Here is a 19,434-nt window from a genome sequence, read left to right as displayed (position 1 = left end):
ATGCACAAACCACTAAGGCCGAAGATGAAGAAATAGAAGATTTTTTTTATCAGCTGCTACAGTCTGAAATTGATTGAACACGCAATAAGGATGCATTGATAATCAATGGTGATTGGAATGTGAAAGCTGGAAACAAAGAAGAAGGACCAGTAGTTGGAAAATATGGCCTTGGTGATAGAAATAATTCCGGAGATCGAATGATAGAATTTTGCAAGACCAGTAACTTCTTCGTTGCAAATACCTTCTTTCACCGACATAAATGGTGACTATTTTTTTATACACATGGCCCTTGCCAGATGGAACACAAAAAGGATCCAATCGATCACATCTGTGGAAAGAGACGATGGAAAAGCTCGATATCATCAGTCGGGAAAAGGCCAGGGGCAGACTGTGGAAAAGACCATCAATTTCTCATATGCAAGTTCGAGCTGAAACTGAAGAAAATCAGAACAAGTCCACGAGAGCCAAAATATGACCTTGAGTATATCCCACCTGAATTTAGAGCGCATCTCAAGAATAGATTTAACTCATTGAACACTAGTGACCAAAGACCAGATGAGTTGTGGAATGACATCAAGGACATCATTCATGAAGAAAGCAAGAGGTCATCGAAAAGACAGGAAGGAAAGAAAGAAAAGACCAAGATGGATGTCAGAGGAGACTCTGAAACTTTTTTTCAAACGTTGAGCAGCTAAAGCAAAAGGAAGACATGATGAAGTAAAAGAACTGAACAGAAGATTTCAAAGGACAGCTGGAGAAGAGAAAGTAAAGTATTATAATGACATGTGCAAACAGCTAGAGATAGAAAACCAAAAGGGAGGAACACGCTCAGCGTTTCTCAAGCTGAAAGAACTGAAAAAAAAAAAAAAAATTCAAGCCTCGAGTTGCGATAGTGAAGGATTCTATGGGGAAAACATTAAACAACACAGGAAACATCAAAAGAAGATGGAAGGAATACACAGAGCCATTATACCAAAAAGAATGAGTCTATGTTTAACCATTTCAAGAGGTAGGATATGATCAGGAACCGATGGTACTGAAAGAAGAAGTCCAGGGTACTCCAAAGGTATTGCAGAAAACAAGGCTCCAGGAATTGACGGAATACCAATTGACATGTTTCAACAAACAGATGCAGAGCTGGAGGTGCTCACTCATCTATGCTAAGAAATATGGAAGACAGGTTCCTGGCCAACTGACTGGAAGAGATCCATATTTATGCCTGTTCCCAAGAAACATGATCCAACGGAATGCAGAAATTATAGAACAGTATTAATGTGACACACAAACAAAATTTTGCTGAAGATCATTCCAAAATGACTGTAGCAGAATATCCACAGGGAACTGCCAGAAAATCAGGCTAGTTTCAGAAGAGGACGTGGAACCAGGGATATCATGGCTGATGTCAGATGGATCCTGGCTGAAAGCAGAGAATACCAGAAGGATGTTTACCTGTGTTTTATTGACTATGCAAAGGACTTGAACTGTGTGGATCATAAAAATTATGGATAACATTGGGAAGAACAGGAATTCCAGAACACTTCATTGTGCTCATGAGGAACCTTTACATAAATCAAGAGACAATTGTTTGGGCAGAACAAGGGGATGTTGAGTGGTTTAAAGTCAGGAAAGGTGTGCGTCAGGGTTTGATCCTCTCACCATACCTATTCGTCTGTATGCTGAGCAAATAATCCAAAAAGGTGGACTATATGAAGAAGAATGGGGCATCAGGATTAGAGGAAGGCTCATTAACAACCTGCATTATGCAGATGACACAACCTTGCTTGCTAAAAGTGAAAAGGACTTGAAGTACTTACTAATGAAGATCAAAGACCACAGTCTTCAGTATGGATTGCACCTCAACATAAAGAAAACAAAAATTCTCACAACTGGACCAATGAGCAACATCATGGTAAATGGAGAAAAGATTGATGTTGTCAAGGATTTCGTTTTACTTGGATCCACAATCAACAGCCATGAAAGCAGCAGTCAAGAAATCAAAGGATGAATTGCATTGGGTAAATCTGCTGCAAAGGATCTCTTTAAAATGTTGAAAAGCAAAGATGTCACCTTGACTAATGTGCACCTGACCCAGTCCATGGTATTTTCAATCTCATCATATGCATGTGAAAGCTGGACACTGAATAAGGAAGATCGAAGAAGAATCGACACCTTTGAATTGTGTTGGCGAAGAATATTGAATATACCGTGGACTGCCAAAAAAAACTAAGAAATGTGTCTTAGAAGAATTACAATCAGAATGCTCCTGAGAAGCAAGGATGGCGAGACTGTGCCTTACATACTTTGGACATGTTGTCAGGAGGGGTGAATCCCCGGAGAAGAACATCATGCTTTGCCAAGTACAGAGTCAGTGGAAAGAAAGAAGACCCTCAACGAGGTGGATTGACACAGTGGCTGCAAAAATGAGCTCAAGTGTAACAATGATTGTAAGGATGGCGCAGGACCGGGCAGTGTTTCATTCTGTTGTGTATAGGGTCACTATGAGTCAGAACTGACTCGATGGCACCTAACAGCAACAACAACAACAAGCAAGTAATTTATAAAGCAAATTGATATCAAGAAATATGTCCAGCAAAATAAAGGAAAGATAAAGGTATAGCTGTCCTTTCACACAACTGGAAAACTTATCCACACAGAACTATATCTTTTCATTCAATACGTTTATTACATATTTGTTTTAAAATTTATAACATGTACCGCTTCATTTCTTTTGGAATTTGAGTAGTCAGCTAGTAGATGCGATGTATTTGGAAGCCAATATAAACGGCTTGTAAACTCTCTGAAGGGAAAGAGAGGTAGGAAAGAGTGAAATCCAGCTTTTCCACTGTTTTTTTTTTTTGTTTTATTACATCAAAATCACTATTAGAAATAATTCTGGGCAACAAAAGGTAATGTTCTGCCTGTGGAGCGCTGTCAATCTGTTCAACCAGAGTTTTAAATAAGAAGATGATTTTATGCTCCTTCCATGCATCCTTTTTCAACCTCAAAAATGAAATCGCAATTAATTTGCATATTCCTGAAAAAAGTTCTGCCACTATTTCTTGCTTTTTTAATAGGTCAGGATATTTATTTTTTAATTGCATTCCACAAATAGAAATTCTTATATCATGATTGTAGTGGGTTGAATGGTGCCACCCAAAAAACTACGTCCACCTAGAACCTCAGAATGTGTCTTTATTTTGGAAGAAGGGCCTTTGCCGATGTAATTAAGGTAAGGATCTCAAGATAAGGTCATCCTGGACTCGGGCGGGCTCTAAATGCACTGACTAGTGTCCTTATGAGAGACAGAAGAGGAGAATAGTGAGACACAGGGAAAAGGCCACGTGAAGATGGAGGCAGAGATGGCAGTGATGCTGCCACAAGCCAAGCAACGCCTGGAGCCACCAGAACCTGAAAGAGGCAAGGGAGGACTCTCCCCTAGAGCTTTGGGAGAGAGTGTGGCCCAGCTCATGCCTTGATTCCAGACTTTTGGCCTCCAGATCTGTAAGAATCAATTTATTTTTTTTAAGCAACCAAGTTTGTGATAATTTGTTGCAACTCTGGGAAACTAATAAAATAACCCTATAAATTTTGTTTTAAACATATGTATGGATTCTACTATTTGTTGCTTTTTGGTTTACAGAATTTTTGTGTTCAACTTCTGTGTTTTGATGCAGAGGATCCAGGCATAGCCCTGGGATGCCAGTCCAACCTGCCTCTTGCCCTCCTGATAATAATCCCGTGTCACTCTCGATGGCCACCCCCCAACTCAGGTACCCAGAGTGAATTCTAGGTCCTGCTTGTCCTTGCCTGCCACCTTTCCCATATCTAATTGGTTATGGGCCCAAAAGAGAAAAGCTGAAATGTAGGTGATGGGTACTTACCTAAGGGAGAGGGTAATGGTGGGCCAAAGTTGTGTGTGTGCTCATCTCTCTCTCAAATTATACCCAACCCTAGAGGGGCTGCTGGAGTCCCATCGAGCACAGCCAAGCACTTCCACATAAGCCTTGACTTGCATTGACGGAGGTGAGAGAGGGTGTCTAAAGGCTCCAAGTCCCTATACTTACAGGCCTCTGGACACCTGGACACTTTTTATGCTGCTTCTCCATCTACCTCAGGGACTGTGTTTGGGAATTGGACTCACTCCCTTGATAGAATTCTGTTTACCCTCAGGTGGCCTGTTTTTCCTTTGAATGCAACCATCGGAGCAGCATCTCAGGCTGAGGGTCACTCGCGACTATGTGGAATGTTAGATCTTTCTCCTCTCTTTTCTTAGCCACCCCTGTGCATCACCGAACTCAGACCCACAATCATACTCATCTTCCCTGAGCACTTCTAAGAATTTACTTAGATTAAAAAAAAAAAAAGGCAGAAACGCATATGAAAAAATGTTTTTGAGGTTGATTGATTAACATGGAAAAAGCACTACCTTACCAGTTCTGCCTCTCACTGAACTTTATTCCTAAACACTGAACCCATTTCAAACTTCTAGTTGACTTAGGTGAATAAATAGTTTCTTTTATAATGGTCAGCACAAAGCTGGTTCCTATGAGGCAGAGGTTAAAAATGCCCCAAACACCTAATTTTTCCAAATTGCTGTACTACTCCATCATCTCTAACATCGACTACTCCTCCTCCCCTCAGTACTTTCCCTCCCATCCTTGGGTTCCGTCTCACAGAACTCACGGAACCCTATCACGGAAATGGCTTACCCAGTTGGTAAGTTCTCTATCCATGGGTTAGGTTTAGGCTTCTCCTAACTTACATGACCTCAGGGGCTGAAAAACTAAAATTAGCAGGCCAGGTGAAAGGCTGCTGGCTCACAGGGCTACAAAAGCTGGCGAATCAGGTCAGACATTAGGCTGCTGACCCACAGGGCTGGGAAAGCAGGCAAATCCCTGAATTGGCAGGTCAGACGTCAGGCTACTTCCTCAAGTCCCGAGAACCTGAGGCCAGAGAGTGATGAGCCAGTTGTAGAATCCAGATGAAGACAGAGAGAGAGAGAGAGGGCCCCACCAGAACACCCACATATATACATTGTATGCAGCCTACTCCCCAGAGAAGGGCATGACTTGAGTTTGGGTGGGACTTGACTCAGGCCTTCTTGCAAGACTGACTCAGGATACAACCCACACTAATCTCGCCTCATTAACCTATAGGGCTTAGGATATACAACACATAAAATGGAGGATAATTACATCAGATCACAGAAAGGAAGACAGCCACACAATACTGGGAATCATGGCCTAGCCAAGCTGACACATAACCCCAACCATCACAGGTGTCTTATACCTTATTCACACACTCCCACTCAATCATTGTGTGTAAGTCACAAAGTCTATGACTAGAAGGGCCATATTAAGGAATTCCTTGTACTGCCCTAGGAATTGCTGTAGCCAGGCTATTATAGACTGCATATCATGAGGCTCTGGCACCTAGAGAACACAATACAACATTTTCCAATCCAAAGATCTGTCTCTGTCCCGGTTAAAACAATGATCTTCCAAAGTCCTTTTTGAGTCTTGCTGTGGAAAGTTGTAAAAACCATGAGCCTCCACTTTTTACAGTCCCTAACACATCCTAAAAACATCATATATAAAAAATAGATTTCATCCAAGCTATGAAAAAATACTTGCTGAATTTAAAAGAATCTCATACACTCATCACTAGTTTATACCAGCTAGTGGCCCCTTCTCAGCCAACCCACCTGCACTCTCTAGTATTAACTCATGTACCGGATTGTGTGTTGTCAGCCCAGCATCCTTCTTCCAACATCTTTCCTGCAGAGGAAGAGCTAGGAAATACATCTCCCGAATCCCCTTCCCTGTACATGGAGGGACCGAGTGAGATCTGGGACATAGAAGAGAGGGAGAGGTCATCATCCTTGAGAGGTGGTTGCAGGCAGATGCTGGGCAATGGGGTTCTCAGCAGCTTCTCTCCAAGGTCTGAGAGCCTCCTGTTTGCCTATGCAGACTGAGACAAACGGTGGGAGATTTCTTAGAGTTTTTATGAGAGTTATAGTAATTTCTAAGCAATATTTTGAGAAACACCCACTTCAGTACTTAAGGCTGAGTTCTTGGTGTGTGCTTCTCCAACCTTCCAACTGCAGCGTCTCAGGCCTTCACTGACCTTTGACTTTCCAGGTTTTCCAATATTAGTGTAAAAGCCCCTATTCCTCGCTTAAGCCTTTGTTTCTGGAATACCAGAGTCGCTCTTTTTTCCTGACAAAATCTAGACTGAGACTCCCCACCCAAGAAGAGAGCCCCCTGCTATGATGAATCAGGCACTTCATTCTGGCATTTTCCCACCTCTTCCTCTACTTTCTAAGCCCAGGGCGCTTACAGGCCTTTTATCATTTCATCTAGTCATAAAGGAGCTTTCACATTTCTTTTTTAAGCCTCCTTCCCTCACTTCCAAACTTTAACCTTTTTAAGTACGTTTATTCAACAAGCCTTGATAGCGTACTAGTTGGAGGACCTACATTAGGTGCCATGGATTTAATCTCTCAATACATTACCTTACATGCTCTAATTAAAAAAAAAAATTAGTTTGGAGTGACAGAATATAATAAAGTATTTAAACTCTGACATCGAGGTCGTCTGCAACATTGTCCTGGTCTAGCTTTCAGTGCATCCAGTTACTTACTAGGATATGAAGGTATAACCAATCTGATATCTTTTCCATGTTTGAAAAGTAGAAGGAAAGAGAATTATTGGAAGGTCAAAGGATCTGTATTCCAGGAGCTCCCTACTCTTAACTTGGAAGTTTTATTTAACATTTTTGAGCCTCGTTTTAGTTATTGGCAAAATGAGAATAATAAGTTCTCCGACGGTGTCACAGGTTTATTGGAAGGCTCAAGTGAGTTCATGTATGTGAAAGCACCATGAAAATTATACACATTGATTTTAACCTATTATAGTAGAGCGTAAGGAGAACTGAAAACAATATTTTGAGATAAGAGCGACAGTGACATGTATTGGATAATATTAGTGCTGTATGTCAGGAGGTTTGAGTTAGTTGTCCCTTCACTTTATCTGAAAATCGGCGTATCTGACTATGGTGTGTTCCAACATCTTTCCAGCTCTATAATTGAGCCTACCCGGATGCAATTACCCGATTTTTCCACTAGGTGGCAATAGGCAGTAAGCCTCTCCCCACAGACCCCCCACCCACCCCCACCCGCAAACGGTATGCCCTTTGCTTCTAAATTCTGAACTAGCCTTCTAGGAATGACTCTATAACTAGTCTTACAGGCAATTTCAGAGTACTAACTATAAGACATCTATGAGACACTTTTGTGAAAGCATTTAGCAGATCGAATTTGTGCTCACCACATCTCTTCAAAACACAGTATATAACATTCCCTGGAACGTATTAAGTATGCAGCTAAAGTATCAGACTCTGCATGTCAAAAGCAAACACACATGCCTGTAACTGCCTTGTTCTTAGTCCACTCTAGTATTTGGCCAAGATTGGCCTGAAGCTGCCTCTTCTTCCTGAACAGGTCCTTCTGTTATAATGATATAAATATGGTTGTTAGCCTAAGGGGGAATGCATTGCTTGAGATTGTGGTTAATAACTGTTTAAAATAATTCCATATGCATTGGGGTTTATTTTAAACTTACTTCCCCAGTGTCCGTTTGAATCCAACTGAAAGCTTTAAACCTTATAGGCCAGGATACGTGGATCTCACCATGGTTCTGAAAAAACATGAACTGTCAGGTCCCTCAGGCTCCATGAGCCCTGGTTGTTCAGTGGTTAAGTGTTATGGCTGCCAACCAAAAGGCTGGTAGTTCGAATCCACCAGCCGCTCCTTGGAAACTCTATGGGGCACTTCTACTCTGTCCTATAGGGTTGCTATGAGTTGAAATTGACTTGACAGCAGTTTTTTTTCTTTAAAGATTATCTCAGGGCAATAACTTTGGGCGTTCATCTAGTCTCAATGGTTCCAGAAAGTCTGGATTCCATAAGAATTTGCAAATCTGTTCTGCTTTCTCTTTTTTGATCAGGGTTCTTTTTTAGAATCTTTGATTAAAATATTCAGTAACAGAGCCCAAGTAGCCTTGAACCCACCAACTTCTCTATGGGAAAAGATGTGGCAACCTGTTTATGTAAGATTGCAGCCCTGGAAACCCTATGGGTAAGTTCTACTCCATCCTATAGTGTTGCTATGCGTCAGAATTTATTCGATGACAACAGGTTCATGGTAGCCTGGCACCATCTAGTTCTTCTGGTCTCATGGTGAAGAGGTTAGTTGTTCATGGAGGCAATTAGCCATGCATTGTTAATACCATTTTATTGTGGACTACTCCCCGGTAGTGAGAACTCTGGAGTTCCTGGGTGGTGCTGCAGCTACTATTCGGAAAGTTGGCGGTTCAAACCCTCTCACAGAAGCCTTGAAAGTAAGGGCCGGTGATCTGTTTCTGAAATGTCACAGCCTTGAAAACCCTATGGAACAGTTCTACTCTGCACACATGGGGTCACCATGAATCGGAATTGACAAGACAGTAACAGCAAGAAGTGAAAACTCCACAGTTGGGTTTGTATCTTCATTATTTATAATATTAGAGCACCTGAATTACTGAGGAGTCCAACAATAAGTTGGAAATTTAGCATGTGGAGAACTACAAAATAGTCTCTTTATATGCCCTATCCTGAAATGTACAGAACAAACAAAAGGTAACATATTGAGCAAGAAATTCAGTTTGAAAAATTTTGTTAGATTGTAAATATATCTGTCTCTCCAGCATTATTGTGGGGGAAATGGAAAGTTTAGACTTAAATTAAGTGTATTTACCCCTTCCCAGCATATATACTAGCTTTTTTAACCTCGTCAGATATTTTAATTTTTTCATAGTTAATGTTCATTTAAATTTACTGATGTACTTAACCATTTTTTTGTATTCTTTCTTTCATTATTTCCATGTGGGATTTCTTCTACCTAAACTAGATTCTTTAGAACTTCCATTAATAACAGTCTACTTGTGTCACATTGTCTGTTTTTGTCTGGAAAAATCCATTGAGGTTTTCACTTTTATCATTATATTTTCATTTCTAAATTTTATTTAAATGTTACACACAGTATTGTTCTATCCCAATTTTCTTGCACATTTTTATACGTTCTAATTTCCTTATTTTAAAGCTTGTTTTGTTAATCTTAGTAAGCACAGCTATTTTATATCGTTTTCTTATTAGTCTATTATCTGAGTTACTTGATTCTGCTGTCATGCCTGCTTGTTTTTTTCAGGGGGCCTTTCTTCTTGTGAACGTAGTGTGCTTTTGTTTTCCTACTCTTAAATGCTCATTTTGCTTATGAAAGTATTATTATTTTTTATTGTACTTTAGATGAAGATTTACAGAACAAATTCATTTCTTGATGAACAATTAAGGCATATATTGCTTTATGACATTGGTTGCCACTCTCTCTTTCTCAACCTTTGTTCCCCATTATCAGCTTTCCTGTCCCCTCTTGCCTTCTTATCCTTGCCCCTGGGCTGCTGGGCCCATTTAGTCTTGCCGTATTTTGTAGGCCTGTCTATTCTTTGGTTAAAGGGTGAATTGAACCTCAGGAGTGACTTCAGTACTGAGTTAAAAGGGTGTCTGGGGGCCATACTTTTGGGGTTTCTCCATTCTCTGTCCGACCAGTAATCCTGGTCCTTTTTTTGTGAGTTAGAAGCATATAAAACTATGAGTTGGAATTTTCCAAGCCTAGATGAGAGTAAGGATTCCCCTGGGTGGCACGAATGGTTAAATGCTTGACTAGTAGCTAACAGGTTGTCAGTTCCAGCTCATTTCAAGGGGTCTCAGAAGATAGTACTGGTGATCTTCTTCAGAAAGGTAACTTCCTTATGAAACCCTTATGGAGCACTTCTGCTGTGCACACATGGGGTCTCTATGAACCAGAATTGACTCTGTGGTAAGTGCCTTGCAGTCTGGCCTACTTTAAACTGAATTCATGGCTTGAGGATTTTCAGACCACACAGATAGTGTGAACTTGGGATGCAAATCTATCTGCGAGGCCACTTGCGGTTAAAACTCAGGAACAAGGTTTTTCTCCCACTTCACTCAGCAACAGGGTGCCTGCCCCTGTAGTCCTCAGAGTAGGACATTTCTCTTACTCTGAGGAACCTGGCCCTTTGAGGTCCCAGCTTAATGGGGCTGATCATCCTATTAGGTTTCTCACTTTAATTGTTCCCTGGGCATTTCTTTCTTTTCCAAATGCGCTGTGGGGGCACAAAGTTAAGCTTAAGTTTTCCACATTCAGTAAATGACTTCAAGACAAAAGCAAATTGAGAGCTTTCTGGATTATGGCTAGACAATTTCCGCTAAAGTGCAGCTCTTCAATTTTTTGTGGAAGATTTTTTTAATATTTTGTTCATCCATTTTTTTTTTTTCCAGCATGAAGTAGGTATAGATACACAATGTGTTGTATTAGTGGTTCACAATTATTTCCCAAAGCCCCTTTCCACAGTCTTTCTAACCCACTGGACACTTGAACAAACTATTAGACATTGCCCATGCATTGATGAAGATCCAACCCCAACACATTTCTCCTTTTGGCAAAGTGAACTTCTAGACTGTCAGCTTGAAATCTGCCCCACTGTGAGGAATTCCCTTTCTGTGTTCTCTATGAACATTCCAGAATGGAACTGTAATGCTGTAGCAGTCCACTTTTGACTATTCAAAGCATGTTTAAAACCATATGTAAATGAGGTTCAAATTTCTTCCTCTACAGTCAACTGACCATGGAGAACCCCTCATGAACTGCAAGAATGAGACAATGGAGAGTGGACTCTGCACAATGACAAGAGCTTTAGGAGTGTTGTCTCCCTTGTTATGAAACTTACCTGTGCTTGCAGGACCTGCTCAAGTCTGATGCTGCACACACCACTTCTCCGTGAGGCCTGAGTGCTGGGGAGCATGGTGGATCATATAAAATCCTGGTTATGATGGGCATATCAGTTTACTGTGTCATTTGCTGTACTGTGATCCTGCCTTTCGGAATCTACCAGGGCCCACTAGAAAGCCAGGAGCTATTTCTGAAAGAGTGAATACAGGGTAGAGATTTGTCTCAAAATCCTCAAGCCTGGGCACTGAGACACACACACACATGTTATTATATCCAAATAAGCATTAGGGCCTAATTGCAGAAATGCTTAACTACTGACTAGATCAGCTGGAGATGATTCTAGTCATCTGGCCTCATTTAAAGCTGTTACCTGTTCAGGTCAGTTGGATAAACCCACCCAAATATAGTATAAGTTGCTCTCAAGGAAAGGACTATCACATTCAATTTAGACAATGGGCCTGTCTCATTTATATAAGGCCTCTGTTTTTTTTTTTTTTTTTTCTGTAACAGAAATACTGCAAGTGGGTAGCTTTAATGAACAGAAATTAATTTTCTCCCAGTTTAGGTTAGCACATAAAAACCCAGTGCCGTTGAGTTGATAGTTTAGGTTAGAAGTCTGAAATCAGGGCATAGGCCCTAGGGGAAGGCTTTCTCTCTCTGTCAACTCTGTGTGAAGGTCCTTACTCTTCTCAGCTCATGGTTCTTGGTTCCTTGGTGATATATCTCAAATGTGATTGGCTTAAAACACACCCTACACTGATATGGCCTCTTCACATAATAAAGAAAATGGAATTAAAACCACAGGTATAGGAGTTAGGATTTACAACATGAATTTTGGGGGGGACAAAATTCAATTTGCAACAAGGCCATTTCAGGGACTGAAGTGATAGAATCCACATAGTATTGCTGGGCTTGGCTGCACCTCCTCACTCTAACCTCAGGGAGGGGGTCTGAGGTAAAGGATATATCAAGGGGGAAAACGACAAAATAGAACTACCAAAAGCTGGAAAAGAAAGCATTAAAAAAAAAAAAAAAACCAAGCCATTTGCTGTCGAGTCGATTCTGACGCACATCCTTTGGTTAGCAGCCGAGCACTTAACCACTACACCACCATGTAGATGGAAGTTAGGACCCCTTGACCTCAACAGGCCCAGAAAGACAGATAAGAGAGGTAATAAATGGAAACTGGCTTCTGGAAACTCTACAGTGTCAGATGTCTGAGTCCCACGTGCCACTTTCACAGTCTCATCAAAAATGAGAATGGTCATAAAAATACTATTTTTTTTTCAATGTGGTAGGTAAAATTGTGTGAAAGTGTTTAGTAAGGTCTTCCCCCTATTACAAGCTTTAATAACACCCCCTACTTTTTCTTATCACGGTCGTAATTTTATATTTATTCGTGGTCATTTATAAATGTGTGTCACTCACATGAAGCCCCAAGCTCTATATAAGCACTCTTTACATAATTTCACAATATCTCCAATGCCTTAGCGGACTTGGCACACTGTTCAGTAAACTGTCTCTGATCAGTAAAGGCACAGGTAGTGGAGGTGGTTTAGGCTTTGCAGGCATTAGTGTGTTTATTTGTTGGATGAATTCCTCACTGAGTACCCTGTTTCTTCATGGTAGTTTCAGTTGGGCCATGGATCCAGTAGGCTACTGTAGAAATTATGACTTCCCACACTTATTAAGCTTTTATTCTAGATGTTTTCTTGTAGATTTAACCCTGAAGATGGTGAAAACCAGTGGCAGAGAAGCAGTGGCAGAAGAGTGGAGGCAGGAGAGGCTGGCAGGAGAGACTGTGCAGTGGGCTTCCCAGTCCTTGGAGTAAGAAAGATGAGTGTCTTTATGCAGAGACAGAGGGCCAGGGAGAGGCGCATGTCTGTGAGCGCAGCTGGGAGAAGGCTGTCCTGATGGAAGTACTGTATACTGAGCATTCCTGAACCTGAATGTAACCTGTTACTTCCCTAAGAAACCTCATAATTGTTATTATTGTCTGTGAGTTCTGTGTGGTCATTGCAATAAACTATTGAACACAGCAGAGAAGTAGACAGTGCAGTGGGAGGGATGGCTGATGTGAGAATTAGTAAAGATGGCGGAGAGAGGAGGCATGTCTGACCTCTGTTTCAAAGGAATCAGCCTTGGTCTGTTGATCTTGATTCTCCTTCCTCATGAAGTGAGAGGAGGTCAGAAACCGCCCTTATGCAGTTTTTACATCTCTCTGCTTACCATCTCTTCATGCTGTTTGTTAAGACCTCTTAATTACCTAGTGCTGATATAAGAGAAATACCACAAGTGGGTGGCTTTAACAAACAGAAATTTGTTTTCTCACATTTCAGAAGGCTGCAAGTCCTAATTTACAGCCCCAGCTCTCGTGGAAGGCTTTCTCTTTGTCAGCTCTGGAGGAAGGTCCTTGCCTCTTCAGCTTCCTGGTTCCTTGGAGACAACCATGTGACTCTTGGCAACTCTCTTCCCCATCTCTCCTTTGCTGGCTTGTTTAATCTGTTTTATATCTGAAAAGACATTGACTCAAGATATACCCTGCACTAACCCTGTCTTATTAACATAACAAATACAACCCATTCCCAAATGAGATTATAACCACAGGCATAAAGGTCAGAATTTACAACATGTGTTTTTGGGAGACGTGGTTCAATCCATAACATTCCACCCTTTGGCCCCCAAAATTCATGTCCTTTCGACATATAATACACATTCACCACAGCACATCATCCCAAAAGTCTTAAGTCAACTCCAAGTCCAAAATCTCATCTTCTGAATCATCTAAAGCAAATATGGGCGAGATTTTAGGTGTATTCTATCCTAGGGCAAAGTTTCTCTTCATCTGTGTTCCTGTGAAATCTAGAACACAAGTTATCTGTTTCCAAAGTACGATAGTGGAATAAACACAAGGTAGATGTTTCCAATACAAATAATAGAAATTGGAGGGAAAGGAGGGATAATGGGCACCAAGCAAGTCCAAAATCCAGCAGAACAAATTACATTAACTCTCAAGTCTTGAAGATGAACCTCTTTTCTCTGAGATCCGCTGGGCAATGGCCTTGCCCTCCAACCTCTCGGTGTTGGTCACACCCTCTGGATTCTGTGTGGAGACCCCTCGGTCCTGGGTTTCCAGGTCCTCTGGGATGGCAACTTAGCTCCCTTGGCTTTGGGTGGCCCCATCCTAATCCATCTGAGTGGCGACCCCACTTCTTTGGCCCCAGCAGGCCTGGTTCTTTGGCCCCTTGGGCATCGCAGCCCACCCCCTCAGCTTTAGGCAGCGTCCTCATCCCGCTGGCAGATCTTAATTGCAGCCCCCCATGCTCTGGAACTGAGTTAGTGCAGACCTGACCGAAATGTAGAAGGCTGTGGCTCCACACCTTGGAGGAAGGGAGACAGACACATGTATAGGTAACACTCATGCAACATGCTGAGTGGACTCTCAGGGTGTGTGTATGGGGGGGAATTAATCTGATCAGGGTATCCTGGAAGGCTGGTTTCGCTGGGAGCTGGAGGGATGCAAGAACTGGGCACTGTGCATTGGTGTCTATTCGTGATTCAGTGACCCTTTCAGACATGAACTGGGAACCATCCTTGAGTAGGCAACTAAAACCCTGGGATTCCTGAATACTACTCCTACTACAACTACACATTGCCATTGAGTCAATTCCGACTCATAGCAACTCTACAGGTCAGAGGAGAACTGCCCGTTAGAGTTTCCAAGGAGCAACTGGTGGACTCGAACTGCCGACTTTTCGGTTAGCAGCCATAGCTTTTAACCACTATGCCACGAGGATTTCCTGAATAATGCCATTTAAATGCTTCCAACTAAGTTATGCTAGAATGTGTACGTGCCCACCATCAAGGGGCCTACATCCAGTAGGCTCAAAGCACTCAGTTGTATGTAGTTCAGTAGCTTCTACGTATTTAAAAAATAATTTATGCCTTCCTACTTAATGATTTGGCTCCCAGCTTAGCTCCTTCCCTCACATCTCCCCATGCTAATCCACAACATGCTTGTTCCTGCCTTTAGCAAATATTTCATATTTGCATGTTCCATCTGCCATGGTTCATACCTCTAGGAAGACTTCTCTGATCCCCCTTGCCCTCAGCACTAATACACTTTATTTCTTTGTCTGTATTCACTTGGCTCCTTATTTGTCCCCAACTCTCTTGTATAATTATTATTTATGCTGGGAATATGTCTCTGACCATCCAGATCTTTGTTGGACACTTTGAGGGTTATGATCAAATACATTTATGTTCGATTTTCCCCTCCATTACCCAATAGGTAACTGTCCACATGGACCTACTGAATAAATTTAGAGTAAGAGATGTTAGTCCTAAGGTAAAGCATTTATTCAACAAAGTAGGTACTATTAAAACATCCTTTCTGGCTGCTTCATTAACTTCTCCTCTGTTGTATTCTCCTATAGTCTGTCTAGAAGAGATTTTGTTTTACACAAACTCTAGAGCTATGGGGCAAAGGGAACTAGAGAAAGCGGTAGAGATTTCTAGATTTTAATGAGAGAAAGAAGACAGAAAGTGGTCATTTATTCCATAAATGACTTGAAAATGGAATTAAGGCTAACACTTCTTGTAAGACTGAGATTAGGATTATTAAGTATAAAGGGGGGTCTACATTAAGATTAGGATACAGTTAGTAATGAGGCTGAGGAGACAATAAGATTAGCACAGGGATGGCGAGGATGAAGATTAGGACTTAGAGTTAATGCTGCAGCTCTGTGCTGGGGCTGGGGTAAACGATGAGTCAAAGCCATTTTGTGTTGGGACTTGAGTTAAAACTAGGATTTTCTTTTTCTTTCTCACTTTATTAACATGTACCGAAACAGAATTTGGTATAACTGTAATTGTCATGGAAAAGCTGAGAAATACCATCTGGGATTAGGACCCCCTGTAAACCTTTACCCCTGCCTTGGAGAGTGAGATTCATTCATTCATTCAATCATTCACTTATTCATCTATACAACTGCTCACCACTTTCCTGTGAAATTCTGGTCCTTGCCTTCTGGGAGCCCGATAAGTACTGGGCAAACTAAACCAGGAACGCACACAATGAGCTGGACCAAAACTTCTTCCAACAGGCTAGTGTTTCTCAACGGAACTTCAAAGGATCTGAAAAACACTTACTCCAGGGAAGTAAAGACTCCTTTGGCTGGGGGAATTAAGTCAGATGTCTTTGCAAGTTGGAAGGATTTCCTCAAAATTTCTTGAGAAATTGAGACTCCTCACTTGAGCTGGGGAGGCACTATTTGTACCAAAAGGCAGGGCTGAAAAATGGACTCTGCAGTCCTCCTGAGTCCAAATTCTGGCTCTGACATTTTCAAGCTGCTACTCAAACTCTCTACTCAAACTCTATGTCTTAGTTTCTGCATCTGGGAAAAAAAAAAACAAACTATCCTCTTCATAGTGTTGTAATGAGGATTAAATGAATGAATACATGTAAATCACTTTCAATGGTACCTGACATATCACTGGTGCTATATAATAACAATAATAATAATCTCTATGGGCAGAATACAGCGTTAAGACAGTGGAGAGTGGTTGGGTCAGGTGACTAGGATGTCAGATGTGATATCATATATGACCAGTGGATGGCACTAATGTCCCCATTGTCGAAGTTGTCCTGCCAGCCTAAGTATTAAGCTGTTTCCCTCTCTTTCTGGGCTTCTTCTTTGCTTGCAATTCACAGGCACCCTAAAGAGAAAAAGACTAGGACTGAAGAAGTTAAGCATTCTCCTTATGGCCCTGTTTTGGGGTCAAACCTAAGGATACCGGGATAAATGATTAAGGTACGAAAACGACAAGGTGTATTTGAGAGGTTGTCTGACTGGAAGCCACGGTGCTTGGGTTTTAGTTCTAACACTTGTGTGTTCTTGGGTGGATTTCTGAACTTACCTGGACTTCAGCTTTCTCTCTCTATAGCTGCTACTTAATAGGGTAAAATACAACTAGAGCACAAAACAGGAGACCTATAAGGTGGTGGAAACGGACCTGAGGGAGAAACAAAGAAGATATGGTAGGGGTTAGAAATGGAGGTGAAGAAATAGTGATGATAGGACAAGGGAGTTAGAAATGGGAATGATAAAATTAGGGACACAATCATGGATGTGAGAAATGTTAAAAACAGAAGAGAGAACAGAGAAAATATTAAACTGGATTCAGATGCTGTTCCCAGTGGTGGTTCAGAGGTAGAATTCTTGCTTTTCATGGGGGAGACCTGGTGTGACTGCTGGTCATTGGTCCTCAAGGGCAGCCGCCACTGGTCTGTCAGCAGAGGCTTCTGTGTTGCTATGATGCTGAACAGGTTTCTGCAGAACTTCCAGACTAAGACTAGGAAGAAAGTCCTGGAGATCTAGTACTGACAAGACAGCCAATGAAAACCCTGTGGATCACAAGAGTCTTATCCTGTTGTGTGTGGGGCTGCCGTGAATTGGGTGCTGACTTGATGGCAGCTAACAACTCCAATAACTTCCCTTTACCCCCATGCTCAATCTCTGTCTCTTATACATGCACACACATATACATGTACTCACGCATACACACATGCACTATTACTCTTTACTGAGGCATGATGGGTGTGCAGAAGGCAGTGTGGTAGAGAATGCAAGCTTACTGACAAAAGCATGAGGAATCTCTCAACTTTAAAGCACATTAAGTAGCTAACTGTCAGCTTCGTCTGGGGTCCGCATCCTTCCCAGCAACCTCATGAATGCCCTCTTTATCTCCTTGTTCTTCAGGGTGTATAGGAGACGGGTAAGTGAATGAGTGCCTACTGCGTAGAAGAAAGCAAAGAACTTGCCCCTCTCTTGGGCATAGGGATTTTGGGGCTGGAGGTAGACAGCAATGGCTGAGCTATAGAAGAGGATGAGCACAATGAAATGGGAGGAGCAGGTCCCAAAAGGCTTCCTCCTACCCTTTGCAGGGTTAATCCTCAGCACTGCCTGGGCAATGGCACCGTAAGAGATAAGAATGAGAGTGAGGGACACCACCAAGATGAGGACACTGCCAACAGTCATCTGGATCTCATTGTAGGTGGTGTCCCCACAAGAGAGTCGAATTAGAGCTGGGACCTCACACACAAAATGATCCACATGTCGGTGGGGGCAGAAGGGCAGGTGTAGGGTGAACGGTATCTGGACCATTCACTCCAGCAGCTGGTGACCCAGGCCACAGCTGTCACTTGCCAGCAGAGGCAGGGGTGGATGGTGGTGGCATAGTGGAGGGGCTGGCAGACAGCCACGTAGCGATCAAAGGCCATCAGTGTAAGGAGGATGCACTCAGTGGTCCCCAGAAACAGGAAGACAAAGAGCTGCAAGGAACACTCAAGGAAGCTAATAGTCTTCTTTGGGCCCCAGAGGTTGAACAGCATCTGGGGAACACAACTTGTGGTGAAGCAGAGATCCAAGAAGGAGAAGCTGGAGAGGAAAAAGTACATTGGAGAGTGGAGCCTGGGGTCCTGCATGGAGAGCAGGATGATGAATGTGTTGCCCACCAGGATCAGGAGGTATGAAGTCAAGACAAGCACAAAGAGAATCTTTTCAGGTCCTGGGTGTTCAGAAAAGCCCAGAAGGATAAAGCCCACTGGGGAGCTCTGGTTGACCATGTCCTGTTCCTTCTGACCCTGGAGAAGGAGGAGAGCTGTCAACTGAGTGTGTTCCATCCTGCTTTATAAAAACTCAAAAGAATGTACCGGGAAACAGATGGATACCTCTGAATCCTCTAACTTACTGGTTGATGGAAAAGCAGGCCAATGCAACACTTGGATCAATTCACTGATTCATTCATTCATTCAGCACACATTTTTTGTCATTATGGAGGGTCCCTAGGAATTGGAATTGACTCGATGGCTGTGGGTTCTGGTTTGGTTTTATGTTCTGAGAGCTGTTGTAAGTGTTCTATTGTCCCTTATTTATTTGTGGGAGAAATTTTGATCCTAAATTATAGAGCTGATGACTCTCTCTTTGTTGGGATGGATTTTGTCAAACTTATATCTCATGTGTATTTATATCCCACGTCTTTTATAATTCTTTATCTGAAAAAGAATTTATCAGAGAGACAGCATTTTATCTATGAGAGATTTTTCTCTGGGCCAAGCATTCCCCTTCAGAGAGACTTCAGCTTGGTTGTGTTGGCCTCATTAGCAACCCTTTTGCTGAACCAGATGTCTCGGTTGGGAGAATTGGCCCACATTCTCAGTCCCTGCCATGAGAAGCTTACAGGCAGGAGGGGAGAGTGGCCCCAGGCACATTTTAAGTCACCGAGGAGTTCATGAGAACATTATCAAAAGACTCCAAAATCTGGAGGCTCAATGATACCAAGATACTGGGTGAATGAGAAAAGTCTGTGTAAGGTGAAGGATGAACTGGGGTGCATATACCAGGGAAAGCATTCTAGAGAAGGCAATTAGATTTTTTTCTTCTATGAAAGAGAAGTATTGGGGCACAAAAGGCAGCTCAGTGATCAGACTGGAGGCTGCAAGGTACTCTGGCAGATGAGAGGCAAGGGCTCAGGGTTCTCTGGTCCCAGAAGACCTTAGGAAGGCCATATGGGGGACAGGGGTGTCC

General features: G+C 42.2%; 1 protein-coding gene and 1 pseudogene across 2 annotated transcripts in view; one reads left to right on the top strand and one right to left on the bottom strand.

Moving 5' to 3' along the window:
• LOC100662084 (HLA class I histocompatibility antigen, A alpha chain-like) overlaps window positions 1-19,434 on the top strand; it is a 111,884-nt gene that overhangs the window by 15,656 nt on the left and 76,794 nt on the right. The gene's annotated exons all lie outside the window — the stretch shown is intronic.
• On the bottom strand, window positions 16,868-19,264 carry LOC135230807 (olfactory receptor 2H2-like; annotated as a pseudogene).

Source organism: Loxodonta africana, chromosome 1 (genome assembly GCF_030014295.1).
Source record: "Loxodonta africana isolate mLoxAfr1 chromosome 1, mLoxAfr1.hap2, whole genome shotgun sequence".
Taxonomy (NCBI): Eukaryota; Metazoa; Chordata; class Mammalia; order Proboscidea; family Elephantidae; genus Loxodonta; species Loxodonta africana.
The sequence above is the reverse complement of the archived record's forward strand: the minus strand, read 5'-3'. Positions and strand labels throughout refer to the sequence as shown.